The sequence below is a fragment of the Oryx dammah genome, unplaced genomic scaffold (assembly GCF_014754425.2).
Source record: "Oryx dammah isolate SB20612 unplaced genomic scaffold, SCBI_Odam_1.1 HiC_scaffold_1, whole genome shotgun sequence".
NCBI lineage: Eukaryota > Metazoa > Chordata > Mammalia > Artiodactyla > Bovidae > Oryx > Oryx dammah.
Window position 1 is genome coordinate 25,845,853 of NW_024070185.1, and position 21,318 is coordinate 25,867,170.

Here is a 21,318-nt window from a genome sequence, read left to right on the forward strand (position 1 = left end):
ATTGCAACATCATCCCAGCCCAGTATCTGTCCATGTTCTCTCTACTTCCATGCACACCAGGCATATGAGAAAGTTGGTAAATGAAATACAGTACTTCTTTCAAACCCAGCATCTGACATTCCTTGATGGTGTCACAAGACCTCCAAAATAAGTCCCAGGTGCTGGGGGGGTTTTTGTCTTACAAGAGCACCTTAGCAAACACAACAAAAGCAAAGTAATGTCACTGATGTACTAAGCAACATTCCACTTTTCAGCCGTTGCCTATGACTTGGTATTAAGAGTTTCTGCTTATTATAATCATCTTTTGTTTTTAATTTGAAATCAGTGTCTAAACTAAAGGAAAATGGACCTCTTTCTTTTGAAGTAAGTTATCCTCAGTTTAAATAGAGGCATGTATGTATAGAAGGCAGTGTGTAAGTTATACCTCCGTTTAATGAAAATACACAAAAACAAAGAATTTTGTTTGCTTCTCACTAATGAATTAGCAAAATAATTTCTAGTAAAATAATTTTCTTAGAATTGGAATAAAACAAAAGGTGATATGAATTTGAAAGCAACTGTTCCTTTTCACTCTGTATTAGTCGTGTCTAACTCTTTGTGACCCCATAATTACTGACAGACACATTTCTACCTGTTCTAACTGCTCCAACAGTCTTACCTGTTGCTCTTCCTATTCTAAGATTCAACTAACAACGATCTCAGTATCCACTGGGAAGAATGTGAACATAAAACTTGAAGTATGGCTTATAGTTTTTTCTGAACTGAATACACTGGCAAAAGAAAGGTATTGGCAGGAAAATGAAATTCAGCCAAATCAAAGAGATTTTTGGCAACGATAAAATGAACATGTTTTAGAAGATACTGATCTTTGCTTATAAGATTAAATGAGCTAAAGCTTGTGAAAGTGCTTTGTAAATTGTGAAGCACTATTAAAAACACTTTAAATCATTATTTAGTGGTACACTGCTATGTTCCAGAAGAATTTAAGCCAGCTTGTAAAGATACATGTTTAAAAAATATGTCAAGATATCTAATTAAAGGTAGGTGAGAACATTCACATTCTCAGGGGATGAGGGTCAGGGTGGGATTATTGGCATAGTTCAGGTTCTACTCTGTTTTTCAACACTGTTTGAGTACTGTTACTTACAGCATGAATTAACTTCATAATTAAATAAAATAATAAAGATATTTCCACTTGGAAAAAAAATAGATGAGAAAGAAAAACAAGGATATGGCCTTAAAATGGAACCAAGGATGAAGTTAATACAAATGCACATTCCGTAAAGAGCTATAGCCACAGTTTTGGCTCTCAACTTGCAGGCAGTCATGAAACCTGATAAATTACAGTGCCCATATGGGGAAAAAAGGAAAGAAATCAAACTAGCTACATAGACAAAGTACTACAGGCCTTGACAAAATTCAGAAAAGATCCAGCATTCTTTTTTATCCTGCCTCATCTAATTTTATCACATATGCCCTTGGGTTTTTCAGCACAGAGTTCTTAGTAGAACATGATACACTAATATACTTGATAGAGGAAATTATTGTTGGGATTCAGAGTGTCTACTTCCTGTAGCAAAATTTCTTGACCATGTTTTTTCCTCTTTAAATTGCATATTTAAACTTTTCAAAGACAGGTCGTAAAGATGGGACACAGGAAGAAATTTAGAATGAAGTTTGGAGAAGGTAAGATAAGTAAGAAATGCAAGTTGTTACCTTGAACCAAGGCAGGTAATGGAGGGAAGGAATAGGCCTCTTCCCAGGCCTCATCTGGGCTTTCCACAACATTCAGCCTCAGAGGAATACATGGGAATCCCACAGCTGTCATGAATCAGGATCAAGGGATGGGTAATAGTAACTGTTGTAACAGAGAAATCCTCACATCTCAATGGTACAACACTACAGCTGTTAAAGATGAATAGGTTAAAATTGGTCAATTGAATGGTGGCTGGAAATATGAAAAATCCCTTCAGAAAGTCAAGGGAAAGTTAAAAAAAAATACATATTGTCATAAAAAGCAAGGAATACTGATTCCATTTGGAGCTGAAAGTCAGAAGTGGTCCAGAATTGACAATGACCTAAGAAGAGTCTCCAAACTTTAATTGACCTTCCTTCTCCCAGGACTAGGTTAGACCTCTAGCCAGGTGTTTCCACTCAACTCACTCTCCTCCTCCTATGCCGCCCCTATCTTGTGTGGATCCCACACATTATTGTAATGGTTGTATACTTCTCTGACCCCTAACTAGGCTGGTAGCCTCCAGGAGAGTAAGAATTGTATCTTCTCACCTTGCATCCCCAGCCAGTCCTCAGAAGAGTACCTGGCATGTAGTAGTGCCTATTTGTATTCACTGAAGAAAGGGATGGAGGGAAGGAGAAGTGGAGAGAGAAGCACATGAACTCAGAAAGTTGCTAAACTTCAGAAGATAAAGTCGAGCTGCAATCCTTTAGTTGTATAAGAAAGTAAATGAATTAGAAAGTAAATCACAGAAATGTGATGAATCTAAATTTTTAAGTGCCTTTATGCTGGGGGGAAGGGAGTGGAAGGACAGACTAGATTTCATTTTTGCTTTTGAGCCTTTCTCTTCGTGCTATTAGGTGAAAATAACACTAACATCTAGGGAAGGAACACATTAGAAGTAAATTGCCAATCTTAATTTATTTAACTATAATATGCAAAACTTTACTTTGGGAGTAAGTGCTATTTGTACTTGATCCCATCCTTTCAAAAGCATTAAAAAAAAAAAAAGAAAGAAATTTGTGAGCAAATATACAGAGCAAACAGCACCTTCTGAAATTCCTGTGCCTTGGATACTATTCCTTAGAGTACCTGAATGTATTCATCCAGGTACATGCGCAAATTATGGTGTTGGCTGTGCAAACAAGGCCACTTTACTTTAGTCATTGATGGAGCCGTGTTTGGAATCTTTTCAAAGTCTGCAACAGTCTTATCAGAGATTATAAAGCTCCTTACTAGCAAGTCATCTTAAGTGAATTCTAGACTTATTTGAGAAAATGAGGCTTATAGGGATACTTACAAAAGAGTAAAAGTTGCGAATTATTTCAGGAATTTGTTCATTTATGTAACTTTCCTAAATATGTCCACGTATATTTTAACAGGAGTTCATTTTCTTCTTGAACTCAGTTCTTAAGACCTAAAACAAAATTAATACACAAACTGAACAAAACTCCAAAGAAATTCCTGTTAGTTATAACCCACTCCATATTAACATCGCATATATTCAAAACTCTAGCCCTTATTGACCTTGATAATGTTTATATTACCTTAATAATACATTTAGGATGCAGTTTTATTTAGCATGGACTAGTATACAAGTTGGAGAAGGCAATGGCACCCCACTCCACTACTCTTGCCTGGAAAATCCCATGGACAGAGACTGGTAGGCTGCAGTCCATGGGGTCGCGAAGAGTCGGACACGATTGAGTGACTTCACTTTCACCTTTCACTTTCATGCATTGGAGAAGGAAATGGCAACCCACTCCAGTGTTCTTGCCTGGAGAATCCCAGGGACAAGGGAGCCTGGTGGGCTGCCGTCTATGGAGTTGCACAGAGTCAGATACGACTGAAGTGACTTAGCAGTAGTATACAAGTTTCACAAAAATGTAAGTATGTGATCCTAAAGTACTATTGTCAATTTGGCAACTGTATGTTTATATTTCTATAAGTGATTTTACATATCCACTGTATCCCTTTAATTTCATTAGCAGTCATATATTTCTTGCTGTTATTTTTCTAATTTTGTAACAGATAAACTCACATTCTCAATTTACTTTGTGTTCTTTTTCCATTCATGAAATCCATAGTTAAGTCACATTTCAATAAACTGATTTTTCCCCTCTGTGATACTGTGTGCTCTTGAAACCTTAACATCCAAAGAACACCAACGATCTCCATAGTGAACATGAATTGAGTAGCCAGTTGAATGGATGATCGACATTTGCTTCTCTTCTTTGTTCAAGTTAAAAACTCTGTTAGGGTGTGGAGATTTGGAAACATGTTGGAAGCTATAGCTAAAATTAGAGTTATGAATTATTAGAAGATTTATGTTACCCAGTTTCATCATAGTCAAGAATAACTGAAAGCTCACAGTGGATGGAAGCAACCTAAATGTCCTTAGATGAATGAATAAAGACCATTTTATATATAAAATAAATAACCATCAAGGACCTATTGTATAGCACAGGGAACTATACTGAATATTTTACAGTAACCTATATGAGAAAAGTATCTGAAAAAGAATATATATAGTCAATCCTAAAGGAAATCAACCCTGAATATTCATTGGAAGAACTATTACCGAAGCTGAAGCTCTAATACTTTGGCCACGTGATGCAAAGAGCCGACTCACTGGAAAAGACCTTGATGCCAGGAAAGATTGAAGGCAAGAGGAGAAGGGGACATGAGAAGATGAGATGGTTAGATAGCATCACCAACTCAATGGGCATGAATCTGAGCAAAGTCTGGGAGATAGTGGAGGACAGAGGAGCCTGGCATGCGATAGTACATGAGGTGGAAAGAGTGGCACAGGACTAAGCGACTGAAGACTGAAGAACAACAACATGTGCATAACAGAATCACTTTGCTGTACAACTAAAACTAACACAATATTGTGAGTCAACTGTACTTCAATTTAAAAAAAAAACAGGTGGCAAAAAAGTTCACAGTGGAAATTTAAAGATATATTTCAGATTGAGTGAAGTCTTAGTGGTAGCTCAGAGGTTAAAGCATCTGCCTGCAATGCAGGAGAGCTGGGCTTGATCCCTGGGTCAGGAAGATCCCCTGGAGAAGGAAATGGCAACCCACTCTAGTATTCTTGCCTGGAAAATCCCATGGACAGAGGAGTGTGGCAGCCTACAGTCCATGGCGTTGCAAAGAGCTGGACTCCATGAGGTAGCAAAGAGTTGGACACAACTGAGTGACTTCACTTCACTTAGTGCTCCTCAAGGTGTGTGGTTTATGGACTTTCTGCTTGTTAAAAGTTCATATTCCCAGATCCTACTTTAACACCTGCAAGTCCCAATTTTTGTGTTTTTTAGCACTGTCTCATAATCTCCCTTCTCTGTTTTAATATTTTTGAAACAAAGGGGATGCATGATTTGGATAAAAATGGATTATCTAATCAACATAGATAATAGATTTTTTGATATCCCCCCAAATATTCCAATCTAATGAGTTCTCCCAAATGAGACCAGAAGGGTTCACTGTTTGGGATTCCACTAAAGGTTGAGGTCTTTTCTAATGTCATCTGCATTCCCCTAGGCTATCAGAAAGGAATCTGAAATGGGCTTTCCAGGAAGAGGGTGTGGAATCTGAAATCTTGTTTCTTTCCAAGATCAGGGTGGCTGCCCAGAGGAAATCCCTCACTTTCTGGGATTACATTCCAGTTTCTAAATGTTTGGAAAACATCAGAGTTGACTAGCAAGATGGAGAGCTAGAGAGAAAATGAAGAGGCTCTGAACCATGAAGGATTCAGCTAGTTGATTTGGGCGCAGTGCCTGGCTTGAAAGGCAAATGTTTTATTACTTGGCAAAATTCCCACTACATGTCACTCCTTATAGCTTGCATTTCCTAGTTCTTTCGTACATCGATTTTGTTAGGCCTCACATTCCTTTCTTCCATTGAAAGACTAAAGACAGTCTTTATAAGTACTAAAGAAGTTCTCTCCCTGTATCTGGGAATGAATGAAAAATACTAGGGTCCATTAAGAATTCCCCTGTATGAATTTACTGTTGTTGGTTCCTACTGATTTCTAAGTTGGAAATGTTAGAAATCCCTTCTATCAACTTAACACCTGCCCAGGTGATTTTTTTCCCCCCATTTTTGTTATGCCTATGAAACAGAGCAAACACTGACAGCTTCAGTGGCCAGGAAAGTAATTTAAATAAGTGAGTAAGTCAAATTTAGATCATAGGAAGTGGTAAAAACTATGGCAAAATGGAGAATTGATGTCCAGCTTGAAGGAATTTTAAAAAATTGTACAAGCCAAATAAAACAATGGTTTTTAAATATTGCTGGCACTGGTCCCTGAAAAAGCTTTTCTAAACTTCCCTCTAAAATACCTATGATGATTCAGAAGGAAGGGAAAGAAAGATGAAAACCAACAACTATAGTGAAAAACAGTACTACTAGTTATTGCCAGAATTTGAAAAGAATTTCCACTTAAGAGAAAAGTGATGGAGCTGGACAGAAGAATGATCATGCCTACTTAGGAGTCCACAGGAGAACCCCTTTTCTGTTTTTCAGCCAATCCAAACACAAAACTGAGGAACTATCCTTATTTCAAGTGATTATTATTTTTTGTGGGAGGGAGAATGGTTCCCCTTAAGCTCAACCAAAGACTACAACTCCCAGAAAGCTCATGGGCAAGGAACACAAAGTAGGTGCATTGTGAAAGGCTTTACCACACCAGGAAGAAGTCCCATAGAAATCCTCCATCAAACACTCCATGAAGTGCATGTGGTGGAGAAACTGATGGCAGGGGTGGAGAAGATTCCATTTTACTCCTAGAGAGACGGTAAAGAGGTCAGGAGCAGAATATTTCAAATTGCCTCGTATTCAAATCTATGAATGTACCACAATTATTTAACCCATTTCCCATTCTAGTAGAATTGCTTACAATTCGTTCTTTAGTCGCTCAGTCATGTCCCACTCTTTGCGACCCCATGGACTGCAGCACACCAGGTTTCCCTATCTGTCACCATCTCCCTGAGTTTGCTCAAACTCACGTCCATTGAATCGGTGATACCATCCAACCACCTCATCCTCAGTCATCCCCTTCTCTTCCTGCCTTTAATCTTTCCAAGCATCAGGGTCTTTTCCAAAGAGTTGGTTCTTCACATCAGATGGCCAAAGTATTAGAACTTCAGCTTTAGCAATACTTTGATACTTTCCTATAACAAACAAGCCTAAATCTTTTTTCCCAAATCCTTCTTACCTTTAATATTATATATTTTCTTCAAGGTAATCATCTACTATATTTATATAGACACAGCTCTCTCACTAATTTCATTTGTTTCATTATTAAATTATTGTTTAGTTTCCCTTTTCAAAAGTGTGAGTTCCTCTACAGATGGGTGAAAGACATGGATTACATGAGTGGATAACCAGGGTGTAAAACAGTGCCTCATATGCATAGATACCCAACGAATATTCATTGAATGAATGAATGAGAGGTATGGGTGGAGAAGGAGAGTTAGTGGAGTGTCCTGATGGCCAAGTTTGTTAATTAAGATGTGGCATTTTGCAATAAAGCATCATCAAAATGTCTTGAGCTGAGAAATGATTTAAGAGGAATTATTGGAGGAGCTTTGAGTATATTGTGTGTGCTGAATTCAGTGGAATTGGTCACCAGGTGTAATGATGAGGGCCTGGGTAATCACGGTGCAGAGTGGCACTTTAACAATATAAATTTCCTAAATTGCCCAACTGTGCAAATTTTAATTATAAAAATAACATTTTACATAATTAAAAAGCAAATTCCATAAAGACTTTCAAGGTCCTCTCCTGTAAAAAAAAAAAAATTCCTTCTCATAAAGGAGGCCAACATAAGCCCAAGGTGCCTGTTCTTTATTCCAGTAAATAAAGATACTTTCCTTTTTCTTTTTTTCTGCTGTTGAACTCATACTGAAAGCTTAGTTGAGAAAAGCAGGTCCTAAGGAATCATTTATGATAATTTTTTAAACTGAGGTAAAACTGATGTCCGTATTACATGTTTCAGGTATACGACGTGGTGATTCACAATTTTTTAAGGTTGAGCTCATTTATAGTTATATACCATATTGACTATATTACTTGTACTGTCCTGAATAGCCTTGTAGCTTACTTATTCTATACATAATAGTTTGTACTTTAGTCCTCTACCCCTATCTTGCCCTTCCCCTTTTTCCTCTCTCCACTGGTAACCTCTAGTTTGTACTTTAAAAGATATTTTCCTTTAACTGTGACATTCAATGGCTTGTGCCACGGTGGACCTAGCAATATACAAGGAGTCCATGAATCTGAATTCTGCTTCCATTTTCCTACCTGGATCTCTTTGGTGATATTTCAAAAGCCCTTGGCTCTCCTCTTGCATCAGTGCCTATATTTATCAAATAGTGATCACAGCTTCCACCCACAGGAGTGGTATGAAGATGAATGAGAAAACAGCACTGAGTTCTGAAGCATTTTAATCCAGTGATTCCATTTGAACACTGTGGGTTATTGGTGCTGTATCTCATATCTGAACATATTTTAATGTCATTATAAACTTGCAGAGTAAACTGTAACCTAATTTGGGCAGATTTTGTTATAAAAAGCAAGAAAGAGCAATGAATAGCTCTTTATTCTTCCATGAAATGTGTAGGGTGGGAAGGTGATGAGGGGAAAATCACTGATAATCTTCTATTGATCTATTTATGAACATTTCATCCCAGCCTGTTAGCTCCTAGAAGTCCATATCACTTTCACCTCCCTGGAGTAACTGCTATTGTACGAGATTAGTGCAATTTAGAAAGTTCTCAGACACCCCTAGTCCTTTAACCACTCTGTTGACTGAAGCTTTGACTATTTCAAACAAGTCTATTTCTGGTCAATGTGATTTTTTTTTTTCTTGATCTTAAAAATATCAGGCAGTCTCTCTATCTAAATAAAATTAAAGATTTGTTTCTTTTCCTCTCTCTCTCTTTTTTTTTTTTAGGCCATGGGCATAACATTGACATTCAATAAAAAGAAATAATTCTTTTATAACATTCATTCAACTGGAACTAAACTCACCTTCATGAGAAACAGACCATAATTTCTATCCATGTGCATGTTGGAAGAAGCCAGAATCCAGTCAGAGTGAAGACATGCAATGTAACAGTCATACAGCTAGGATATTATAAAAGGGATAAAATCATACTTATTCAGTAATTCCATCAGGATTAGCATTAACAGTAATCTGGGCAGGAGTTTTTAATACCCAAATAGTTGGCTCTCTGAAGTTGTCAAAAGAGAGAGAGAGCTTTGTATTACAGGCAGATTTACAACCATCTCCTGGGCATTAGGACCAAAATTCCTGCTCAAATATTTATGTGTCATTTTATCAGATCAGATTTTTAATTCACAGCATACTTCCATACTTGACTAGGGTTCAAAAAAAGGCCCTTTTTAGTAAACAGTAAATATTTTCATATCTATGTTAAAGTTTAAAAACAATTTTACATTGCATTTTATTTTGTTTGGAAGATAATTTGGAAGGCATTTGAATTGGACTTGCTTGATTAAGCCAAGCTGAATTACAGTAAACATTTCTTTTATAAATTTAAAATATTTATGTTGTTTACAAAGCCTCAAGTTGACAAGATGACCTGCTGGGAGAAAAGAAATGAGTACATTATTTGAGAGATATGAGCATTTTGAATCAGTAGAAACCTAAAATGTCAGTTGGAAAAAAGCGCCCACATTGTCTTGACTCTCTTCACAATCAATATGCCACTTTCTACATTGAGGGGACGCTAACTCATTATTAGCCTGGTGGAGACTATTGACCAATAGTCAATAGTCTTTAAAATAAAGTTTTAAAATAAGTTTTAAAATAAAACTTTAAAATAAGTTTCATTTTGAAAAGAAAGAAAAGGGATGAATACGCCTCTACATGTGAAATGATCATTGTAAACCTGGAAATCTGGCCTTAAAAACTGATACATCTTGGATCACTTAAGCTCTTTTTATACTGGGAAGAACTTTCCAACATCTTAAACTTCATTGTAATGGCATCTATTTGTTGTGCTGAAACTTTGAACTTCTGATCCCTCTAGATATCTAAAATATGAGATGAGCTCTAAACAACCCTATTTTCCATGTCACATATATTTTGGATATTTTCTAGCTCTGTTTGCCATTGATTACTAAGGAGGTTTGTATTTGACCTAGGACATGGTCTCATTACAGCTCCATTTTCATGTCTTCCTTGATCAGGGCTAGAATTCAGATTTTAGCGTTTGGATAACCAAAATCACTTATTGCCTGCCAAAAAAGAAAAAACAAAAAAGGGAGAGAGAGAGAGAAGAAGAGAACATCATAAGAATAACATTATGTCTTAGAGTTCAAGCCCCATAACCTTACATCAGCAAAAATGGCACTAACAATATCATTAGGATTTTTTTAACTTCTCTAAAATACCATAAAATTTGATAGCACAAATATTTCTTAATACAAAAATGCATGTTTTCACAATTCCTATTTTTAACAGGTGTCACGATGAGGATTTTCTTAGAAAAGACAGAAGTTTCAATTATGCTTTGAATGTAAACTTTTCAAATATTTCTCTATATTCTTAATTCAGTAAAGGTGATTTAAATGCCAGACACTGTTACAAGGCCTAAGGATTGAGCGATAAGTCAAAGTCCTTGCCCTAGTAGAACTTATTATACTCTAAGAGTGGAGACAGGCGATAAATAAGTAAACTAACAAATAGAGACCATGGCCTGTGTACACACGGCGGAAGTGTGAAGTGAGATAAAGACAAATAGGCAGTGGTGGGAGGTGGAGGGCTCAGCTCTTTAGGATGAACAATCAGGGAAGGCTGTTGAAAGAGGTAACATCTGGTCAGAAACCTTCATGAAGCAAGGGAAGGAGTCATGCAAGACATGGGGCAGAATGTTCCAGGGAACGGGAAAACCAATTCTACAGGTTGTAGAATACAACCTCACTTGGCATCATGAGGGAAAAGCAGAAAGGCCAATGCAGCTGGAACACAATGAGGGAACTAGTGCCAGGAAGTGAGATCCGAGAAGTAGCCAGGGACCAAATCCTGCAGGGCCTTGAGGTCATAACAAGGAGTCTGGATTTTATTTTGAGCTTCGTGAAAAGTCATTGGTGTATCCTGCACAGAGTAACATGGCCTGATGTACATTCAGTCACTCATTATAACTGCAGTGATGGAGTTACTGCATGAATGCGGAAAGGAGTCAGATGCTGTTGCAGGGATCCAGGCAGGAAGTGGAGGTGACTTGGGATGAGATGACTGCAAGGGAGGTGAAGAGAAGCTGTCAGATGCAGGGTTCATTTTGATGAGTGATCCTATTGCTGTTCAGTCACTTAGTCATGCCCGATACATATGGGAATTCTTTGGTAACCTGGATTCTAGTCCTTTGCTTGTTATATATATGTTGAAAATATCTTCTAATACGTAGCTTATCTTTTAACTGTTTCTCGCTTTCTTTTTTCCAATATTTTAAAATTTTATGATACTATTTTTTCCTTTATTAAATATGTGCAGGTCCTGTTTCTGAACAACTTCTTGACCTGGAGATGTTGTTGTTGTTCAGCCACCCAGTCGTGTCCGACTCTTTGTGACCCCCATGGACCACAGCTCAGCAGGCCTCCTCGTCCCTCACCATCTCCCCAAGTTTGCCCAAGTTCACGTCCTTTGCATCAGTGATGCCATCCAGCTATCTCATCATCCTCTGATGCACCATTCTCCTTCTGCCCTCAATCTTTCCCAGCATGAGGGACTTTTCCAATGAGTCAGCTGTTTGCATCAGGTGACCAAAATACTGGCGCTTCTGCTTCAGCATCAGTCCTTCCAATGAGTATTCAGGGTGGATTTCCCTTAAGATTGACTGGTTTGATCTCCTTGCTGTCCAAGGGACTCTCAAGAGTGGTTTTCAGCACCACAGTTTAAAAGCATCGATTCTTCAGCACTCAGCCTTCTTTATGGTCCAACTCTCACATCCATATATGACATGCTAATGAATTGTAGGTGGGTTCTGTGAGAAGGAGTGGTTTCAAGGCTCCTGTTAGTTTTTAGGCCTGAGCAGCTTATGGCAAAGAGGAAAAAGTGTAGGAGGGTGGAAAGAGATCCAGAGCTCCTTTTGGACTTGTAAAGTGTGAGATTCTTCCTCCACGCTGATGTAGAGAAGTAAACTTGGCATTTGGTATATGCATTTCCTGTTGAGCGTAACAGAGTACCACATATTTAGCAGCTTAGAACATCCACTTATTATCTCTCAGTTTCTGTACATCAGAATTCTGGGGCCGACTGAACTGGGTCATTTGCTCGAGGGCTCACCAGGATGAAGTCAAGGTGGCGGCCAGGGCTGTGATTCTCATCTGACACTCGGGAGCCTCTTCCAGGCTCACTGGTTGTTGGCTGAATCCATTTCCTTGCAGCTGTAGGACCGAAGCCCGGTTTTCTCGCTGGCTCTCAGCCCCCGGCGGCTGCTCTCAGTCCTCACTGCATGGCTCCTGTGGGCGGTCCGCACCATCACTGGCTGCTTTCTTCCAGACCAGCGAGAGCGTACCTCTCTGACGCTTCACCTTCCTTAAAAAGCTCTCCTGATTAGGTCAGGCCCACTTAAGATGATCTACCATCTGATGATCTCAAAGTCGATTGCTTAATATCCCAACAGGAGTGATATTACACTATGTTCACAGGAGGAGACACCAGGGTACTGGAATCCTAGGGCCACCTTAGAATCCTGCCTCCACAGTTGGATTACAAGGTTATATGAGCCTGGAGCTCAGACATTGTTCAGGGCTATCACAGTCATGGGATTAGATAAAATCACCTCGAGGTTTTAAATGACAAAAAAATGATATTAATATAAAAATAAGTATATCTAATGTTTGTTAAATGCATTCTATATGCCAGGCACCATCTAAAAGTCTTACACATTTAACATAGTTAATCAGCTATACCCCAATACAAAATAAAAAGTTTAAAAGAAAAAAACTCCCATGTTCTCATTCATAAAAGTGTACCAAAATGATTTCATCATTAATGCATTCACTCAGTAAATACCTATTTGTTTGCTGTGTGCCTAGGAGCAGAGCAGCAACCAAGATAGGCAAGTGCTCTCCTCATGGAGTTTACATGGTAAAGGGGCAAAGGAAATGGCCAATAAGTATGTAAATAAATGCTTACATAAGCTCAGTTCATAGTGCTAGGACAAAAATAAACCTGAGCTCAGGTTTAGAGGCAAGTAGGACCGAACACATGAACATTTGCTGTACTTTGTGTATTAGTCTGCTAAGGCTGTCACAACAAAATCACACGCTAGGTGACTTCAACAACAGACACTTGTTTTCTCACAGTTCCGGAGACTAGAAGTCCATGATCAAGGTGCCATTGGGGTTGGTTTCTGGTGAGACTTCTCTTACTTGTGGAAACTATCTTCTTGCTCAGTCTTCATTGGGTTTCTCCTCTGTGTGTGCATGAGGAAAGAGAGACGGCACTGGTGTTTGTTCCTATGCTAATAAGGACACCAGTCTATCAGATTAGGGCTCCATAATGCCTCATTTAATCTAATCACCTCCCTAAAGGCCCCATCACCAAATATCAAATTGGGTGTTGGGGCTTCAACATATGAATCTGGAGAAGGGGGTACATGATTCAGCCCATAACATTCTTCAACCCCCTAAAAGAACTTCTTGACACAGGTAAGAAAAGAAAAAAGTGAGCCTTTACATAGAAACATTAGAGGAAAGCAGCAAAAAACTGGAGTCCCATATTGAAGAATATGAGTGGTTAAAACAATGGCACCCCACTCCAGTGCTCTAGCCTGGAAAATCCCATGGATGGAGGAGCCTGGTAGGCTGCAGTCCATGGGGTCGCTAGGAGTCGGACACAACTGAGCGACTTCACTTTCACTTTTCACTTTCATGCATTGGAGAAGGAAATGTCAACCCACTCCAGTGTTCTTGCCTGGAGAATCCCAGGAACAGTGGAACCTGGTGGGCTGCCATCTATGGGGTCGCACAGAGTCAGACACGACTGAAGTGACTTAGCAGCAGCAGCAAAACAACTGAGCTCCTAAAGATATAAAAATATTACTAATTGGTACTCATTGGAGAGTTGTGAAATGTTTCAATTAGTGAATTTAAAAGAGAAAGTTACTGAGTTTTATTTTTGTAAAAGAACAGAAAGCATCTATATTCATTTATATATACTCTCTCATAAGTTAGACATATTTGTTTTCTATCCCAGAGTGGGTAATTCTTATATTTGAAAATCATAGGGCTTCCCATATACATATATTCTTCTAGACAGTTAATCCTTTCCCTTGGCCTTTAGGTAGCCAACTGTAAATCACATGAGCCTAAGACTCAGCCATAGCAGTGTAGCATTGAGACCAGCCTGATTCTTTTTTGCAAGAACTGGAAATTAGCCATGGGAACTGGAGTTGAAAGAAAGGGACTAGGGGCTAGGAAGCAGAGTCGAGGAAGACAGGTAGTATACCAAGCTGTTTTAAAGAAAACAAAGCATGCTGAATCTGAATTAGAGAAATTGCATTGAGGAGAGGGTGAGGAGGTCAAGTCAGATGGAAGAAGAAGATGAAGTAGTTCAGTAATAAATTGACATACAAGTCACAAGGAAAGTAGTCAGTTTTCCAGATGTCTTGATGTAACTCGGGCATGTGTGTGCTGTGCTAAAGTTGCTTCAGTCACGTTTGCCTCTTTGCGGCCCTGTGGACTGTAGCCTGCCGGCTCCTCTGTCCATTGGATTCTCCAGGCAAGAATATTGGAGTGGCTTGCCACGCTCTGCTCCAGGGGATCTTCCTAACCCAGAGATTAAACCCGCGTCTCTTACGTCTCCTGCACTGGCAGGTGGGTGCTTTACCACTAGCGCCACATGAGAAGCCTCTTTACTCAGAGACTAGGAGTGTAGAAGGGAGGAGGAACAGTCTGGGACAGGGTAAAGAGGGGGAAGCCTGACTAATTGATTGGCTAATAACTCTCCTGTGGGTATAGCTCACTGATGGAGGTGAAGCATCCAGTCTGATCACGAAAGAGAAGGTACATCACCTTTCACATTATTGGCCCCTCCCATATCTCTGTATACATAAAGAAAATGTCAGGCGGACACATGCAAACCCCCGAAATCTGACGGTGGTTTCTTACTCTAGCATTAAGTGATGAGACTGAACCTATGCAGAGCTGGAAAGTGGGAATAAGTCATGGTGCTCCCATCCTTTCTACATTCTAGCTGCAGCTTTAAGGGTGTTGCACACTGTCACTCCCTAAGCAGGATAGAGAGGATTTCCCCTGGACTCTCTCCACAGCCCTTGGTCTTTCACTACCTATCTTTCCCATAATCTTCTATGTTATGAGTCCTGCTTACCCTCTGAGCTCCACTTCCATTGCTAGAACTGGAATGCTTTTATTCCTGAAGACGGAGAGAGGAAGACAACCATTAAGGTGTTCCGGTTTCAGAATGAGATATCTAAAGAAAAAGAAGACATTCCTCCATGGAAACTTAATTTCCTTCCTATGTAGCTTTTCTACATTATTGTACCAAAAGGCTTCCCTTTTTTCTCTACCTTGAACTGAGTAACAAAGAGCCCTCTTAATGTGGACAGCTGACTCAGATTCTAATGGTTTCACAGATTCATTTCAGTAAAAGCCTTTTATATTAAAGCTAATGATGAACATCTTTGTCCTTTGCAATTCAAAGAGCCCAACTAAACCACAATGTTCAAAATTTTTCCAATGAATGAATTTAAATATTATGAATAACATTGGTGAGTGAATGAATGTAATTAATGGTTTTCAGAAGAATTTTCCAAGTATACTAGCATTCCTTGGTGATATCATATTTATTGATAATTTCCTGGTAAAGCCTTTCTTTATAACTAACACAAAAAGTTAATTGCCAAATTATCATTCATTTTGACTGTGGTATAGTATGAACTATTGATGGTTTATTATGTTTTCAAACACCAGTCTACTTCTGCTGATACATTCCCTAGATGTTAAAAGCTTACTTGGACAACTGGATAACCACATAAAAAAGAATGAAGTTAGACCCCTGCTGCTGCTGCTGCTGCTGCTGCTGCTGCCGCTAAGTCACTTCAGTCATGTCCGACTCTGTGCGACCCCATAGACGGCAGCCCACCAGACTCCCCCATCTCTGGGACTCTCCAGGCAAGAACACTGGAGTGGGTTGCCATTTCCTTCTCCAGTGCATGAAAGTGAAAAGTCAAAGTGAAGTTGCTCAGTTGTGTCTGACCCTCAGTGACCCCACGGATTGTAGCCCACCAGGCCCCTCCGTCCATGGATTTTCCAGGCAAGAGTACTGGAGTGGGTTGCCATTGCCTTCTCCACCCCTACCTCACACCAAATACAAAAATTAACTCAAAATGAATTAAAGACCTAAACCTAAGAGATAAAACTACTCGGATGTTAAAACAAAATGTAGGTCTAAACCTTTGTGATGTTGATTTAGTGAACAATTTCTTAGATATGACAACTAAACCATAATCAACCAAAGGAAAAACTAGATACTCTGGACTTTGTCAGTGAAAAACTTTTGTGCTTCAAAGGATGCCACCAAGAAAGTGAAATGGAAACCCCAAAATTAGGAGAAAATATTTTAAATTTATACATTTGATAAGGAATTTGTATCCAGAATATATGAATAACTCTTATAGCTAAACAATAAAAGAACAAATAATCCACTTATTTTTAATGAGCAAGAGACACAAATAGATGTTTCTCCAAGGAAAATAATCAAATGGTCAATAAGTACATGGGATGATGCACAGCATCGTTAGCCACAAGGGAAATGCAAGTCAAAACCACACTGTGATCCCACTTCACACAGATTAGAATGGCTAAAAGAAAAAGACATATAACAAGTGTTGGTGAAGATGTGGGGAAATGTGAACCTTAGTGAGTTCTGGGATTATAAAATGGTGCAGCTTCTTTAGAAAGCAGTTTGGCAGTTCCTCAAAAAGTTAAAGATAGAGTTACAATTTGACCCAGTAACTTCACTCCTTGCTCTATACCCAAGAGAACTGAAAACATATGTCCACAGAAACATTTGCACATGAATGTTTATAGAAGCATTATTCTTAGTGGTCACAGAGTAGAAACCAATGAAATGTGCATGAACTAATGAGCAGAAACACGCTGTGGTATGCATATTCAATGGTATATTATTCAGCCATGAAAAAGGAATGAAGTATTGATTCATGGCACTAAATGGATAAACCTTGAAAACACTATACTAACTGAAAAGAACTGGACCCAAAAGAAAACATATCTTAGAATTCTAATTATATGAATTATCCAGAATCGACACATCCATGGGGACAAAAAAGTAAATTATTAGTTGCTAGCATCTGGGAAAAGTAAGGTATGGAAAGTGAATGCTAATGGGCAGCAGGTTGTTTTTTGGTTTTTGGTTTTTTTGCAATGATGAATATGTTCTAGAATTGAAAGAGTGGTTATAGTTGTAAAACACTGCTTAGTCACTTCAGGCAGGTACCACTCTTTGCAACCCCATGGACTGTAGCCTGCCAGGCTCCATGAGATTTCCCAGGCAAGAAGACTGCAGGGGTTGCCATTTCCCTCTCCAAGGTTTCTTCCCTACCTTCACCTCTTAGGCGTGCTGCATTGGCAGGCAGACTCTTTACCACTAGAGCTGCCTGAGAAGCCCTGCATAACATTGTGAATATACTAAAAATCACATTTTAAAAATGTGAACCTTATGATCTGTGAATTATATCTCAATAAAGCAGTTTAAGTATACTTAGACATAGTACTGGGTTGACACAATTACTTGTCCATATTTTAAACATTATACTGACCTTTCATTACTCATTTAAGTATTCAATAATCACTAATTAAGCATGTACTATTTATAGGCAGTCTCCTAGGTATGAAGAATAGAGTATTAAACATAAGCCAATGCCCTTAAGGAATAAATAGACCAGTAGGGCTAATAGAAACATTATCATATAGTTACAGCAGCATATAATCAGTTCCATAAACCATAATAATGACATGTACAGAGTACTGGCTAAGATTCTGACCTGTAACAAAACAGGATCTTAAAATGAATTTTTTGCCTTCCCTGCTTTGCTCTCTGGAGATCAAGGAGACAAATGTCAGGAAACTGAAGAGATAGAAGAGAAAAAAGAAGCCAAAAAGGCTGGTTTTCCTAGATCTACACCATCAATAGTTGGTGATCATGAGGAGTGCATACAAACTGCTGTTTTTATATCAAATAAGTAGGTTAACTACTTCTGCTTTATAAAATACTACAGCTTTTTAAGCATTTATAGCCAATAAGCTTCACTTTTTAACTTTATTTGAATTCACATTTTGTCACCAAAATCAACATCCCATGACTTCCCTGCATTCATCATACAAGGATAGTTGACAGAACAAACGGAACATTTCCATCAAAGCAATTCGAACATGTGTCTATTGATTTTATCGAAGGCAATGGTTGATGTTTAGCAAAACCCTCTAAGTCTTGCCACATTATTATCATCCATCTAGAAATCCTAGTAACACTGTCTGATCTATCAGATATACCTAATTCACTGATTTATTCTCAGAAGGCTGTCTAAATCTGAATTGAGTCTGAGAGAAATCAATGAAGTGATGACAGTTTCTTTAAAACACATAGCCTGTACCCAGAGAGAAGGCTATACTCAATATACCTTGATTGTATCTGCTTTCAGAGGAACACTGACAATTAACAAATATCTGCCAGTAAAAATTACTCTGAAGTGGTTGGCAACTTTAACTAGAGTTTTTTTCTCCATTTATTTAACCTTAGAAACATTTCCAAAGATTTAAGCTATTTCCTGTGCTTCATGGTATGGCTTCCCACACCCGAACGACTTTACATCATCGAACGAGAATGCACAACGGGGAATGGTCAGAATCTAACGAAGAACAGTTTTATTTCAGCACAGTTGTAGGGGTGGCTATTTTTTTCCTCTTTCCTCTCTTTATTTCATGATCTAGAAGAGCAGCCCTTAGATGGCCATGTTTCAAGCAGCTTCATTCCCAACAGAGCAGCCAGGCATCTAGGTGAAGCAAATGCCTTCTCCTCCAACCTCAGTTGTTCACAGTGGGCTCTGTTGTTTCAGGACCATCTCCTCTGCTGCAGGCTGATTGCATTCTACCAGCAAAAACGGTGTCCATCAGAATCACAACTAAACATTGGCCCACTCCTGGATTAAAGACTATTAAGTGTGTGCATAATTGTCCCTTTGTTTATAAATTTTTTGGCTAATCCTTTGTGACCTATTTGCCTTGGCCTGAATAACATTACCAGAGCTGCATTGCTAAAGCTTTGCAAAGATAATCTTTTGGTCCATTTTAAGTTTCCTCTCCTCAGTTTTGATGGAAAGGCAAAGAGAGCTGCTCTAGCTACTAATCCCTGGCATGACCCACAACAAAGGATCCTCTTAAGAAAGAAAATAGGACTGTCACCTGTTTCCAGAAACCACATTCAAAGTCCAACTCCTCAGCCCAAAAGGAATGCCTGCAGTATCTACCCCAGCACACACACACACACATACACACACAAACACATTAAAATCATTTCATGCTCATGATGTTAGAAATACAAAAGAAAAGAAGCCTTCCCGGTGCAACTTGCCAGAGCACCTGTAACCCAGCTGCCTTGTGCCAATTTAGTGCAGCACATGTGATCTTACAATAATGTTACACACATTCCCATATTTATTCCAGCCTCCTGGGGAAACACACAAAAATACTTCCACCAAGACTTTATCCTACAATATGACCCTTCACTACAAAGCTACGTGGCACCATCTGTGTTGTGGGGACACTCTGGAAATTTTTTTTTTTTTTGGTCACTGTTACATATTGCATATATAAACATTTTGTGATCAGAGTAGAAAATGATCTGAGTAAATGTTAAAATTATATTCAAGTTCTATCTTCATCTTTTTGGTAAGGTTGCAGATTCCATAGACTATTGGGTTGTAAATGTTTTTAAGAACAAGGTTTTAAATCAAACACTGCTTCCTTATTCAATATTGGGCATCATATTCAAATATTGATGGATAACTAATAAAACTTTCATTCTGTTGTATATATAACAGCCAACTTGAGTCATTCTCCTAGGTTTTAATTTATAGTCAAAAACTAAATCCTCCAAACTTGTATGTTCTGTCATTATTAAATGCTCATTCTGTTCCTGCCTTTGTTTTGTTAGCCTTCTAAAGATGAAGGTCAAGTTCATAGTCTAACCGCCCGTCAGGGGAGGTAAAGCCTAGGATGTCAGCCTCAGTTCTCTTGTTTTTCTGGGTGGAAGCCTAGAATATAGTGATTCCCTACAGCAATCACTGAGGTTTTGTTGACTTGGTCATAAGATAGTAAAGAAATGAGTGACGTTTCAAGCTATTATCCCAGACAAAATGATGGCTTTAGAATCTAAATTACAGTATCTCCCAAGAGGCTGAGCTAAAGCAAGTTCATTTCAAGGAGAGTAGGAAAGTTACTTTGAAAAGAAAAAGTCAACTTTTATGAGAAAGCAACTGATTCTTTAATATTTTTGTGACAAATCTGAGCCATTTCTAAAGACTGCCTTTGTATGATTCAGTGTGAGAGTGTTCTTTTAGAGTATAACCCCCACCCATACTTTGTCTGTTTGCTGCTAAAGTGTACGAAGATGATGATACACTTATGATTTCTATTTCATTCTTTTGTTTCTCTGTATGGTAGTTAAATTTTTCATTTAGATAATCATTTGTTGAGTAGTTATTTTGGATCCAGGAATAAACACCATCAGAAGACAGAGGATGCCAAGAGCCCTGACTCTGTGACAAGATCTCTGTCACTTGGAAGGGATTATGGGTTCCTCCCCATGGAAATGGAGAGATTATACACATAGTTGTGTGTGAGAAGGCTGGCTCATTAAGCAGGGCAACAATGACATTGTGGACATTGTATACGGGGGCAGAAGGGTATATTGACTGGATAACCAAGGGCTGAGATGACACTAATATCTTGAAGTGTGTGTGCAAATACCACTGAGATCCCGCCTCTACTGCCATTTCCTTGACCTCTGGCCCTAGCTTACTGGACGAGTGATCAGCAGCTGATCTAAGTGAGGCCCCATAGATTCTCTGTCACATAGGAATTTGAAATGAGAAACACAGAGACTGTTAGGTGGGAGATGAGTCTTGTGAATGGCAGAGCACTACAAGAGAGGTGGTTCAAAGAGAGAGAGGATGGAAGCAGATCAGCTGAAGGAAGCAGAAGAGAGGCCATGGCTTAGAAAAGAGAAGGCTGGCCACTTGGGTCTCAGGCAAGTTTTCTGATGCTTTTTCAGACCTCCATGTGACCTGACCATCCTTCTGCTTTAGATCCACTCCACCCCAAATGCTTGGTTTTGCTTAAGCTCATTTATCTCATTTTCCACCACTTATATCAACAATATCCCTGTGTTAGGCAGCACATTGTTCATTTCAGAATAATATGGATATGAGTCATATTTGCAAACATTCACCCATAGATAGAGAATGGCCTCGACCAACCCTAACCAACACCAGTCCACACATAAGGAT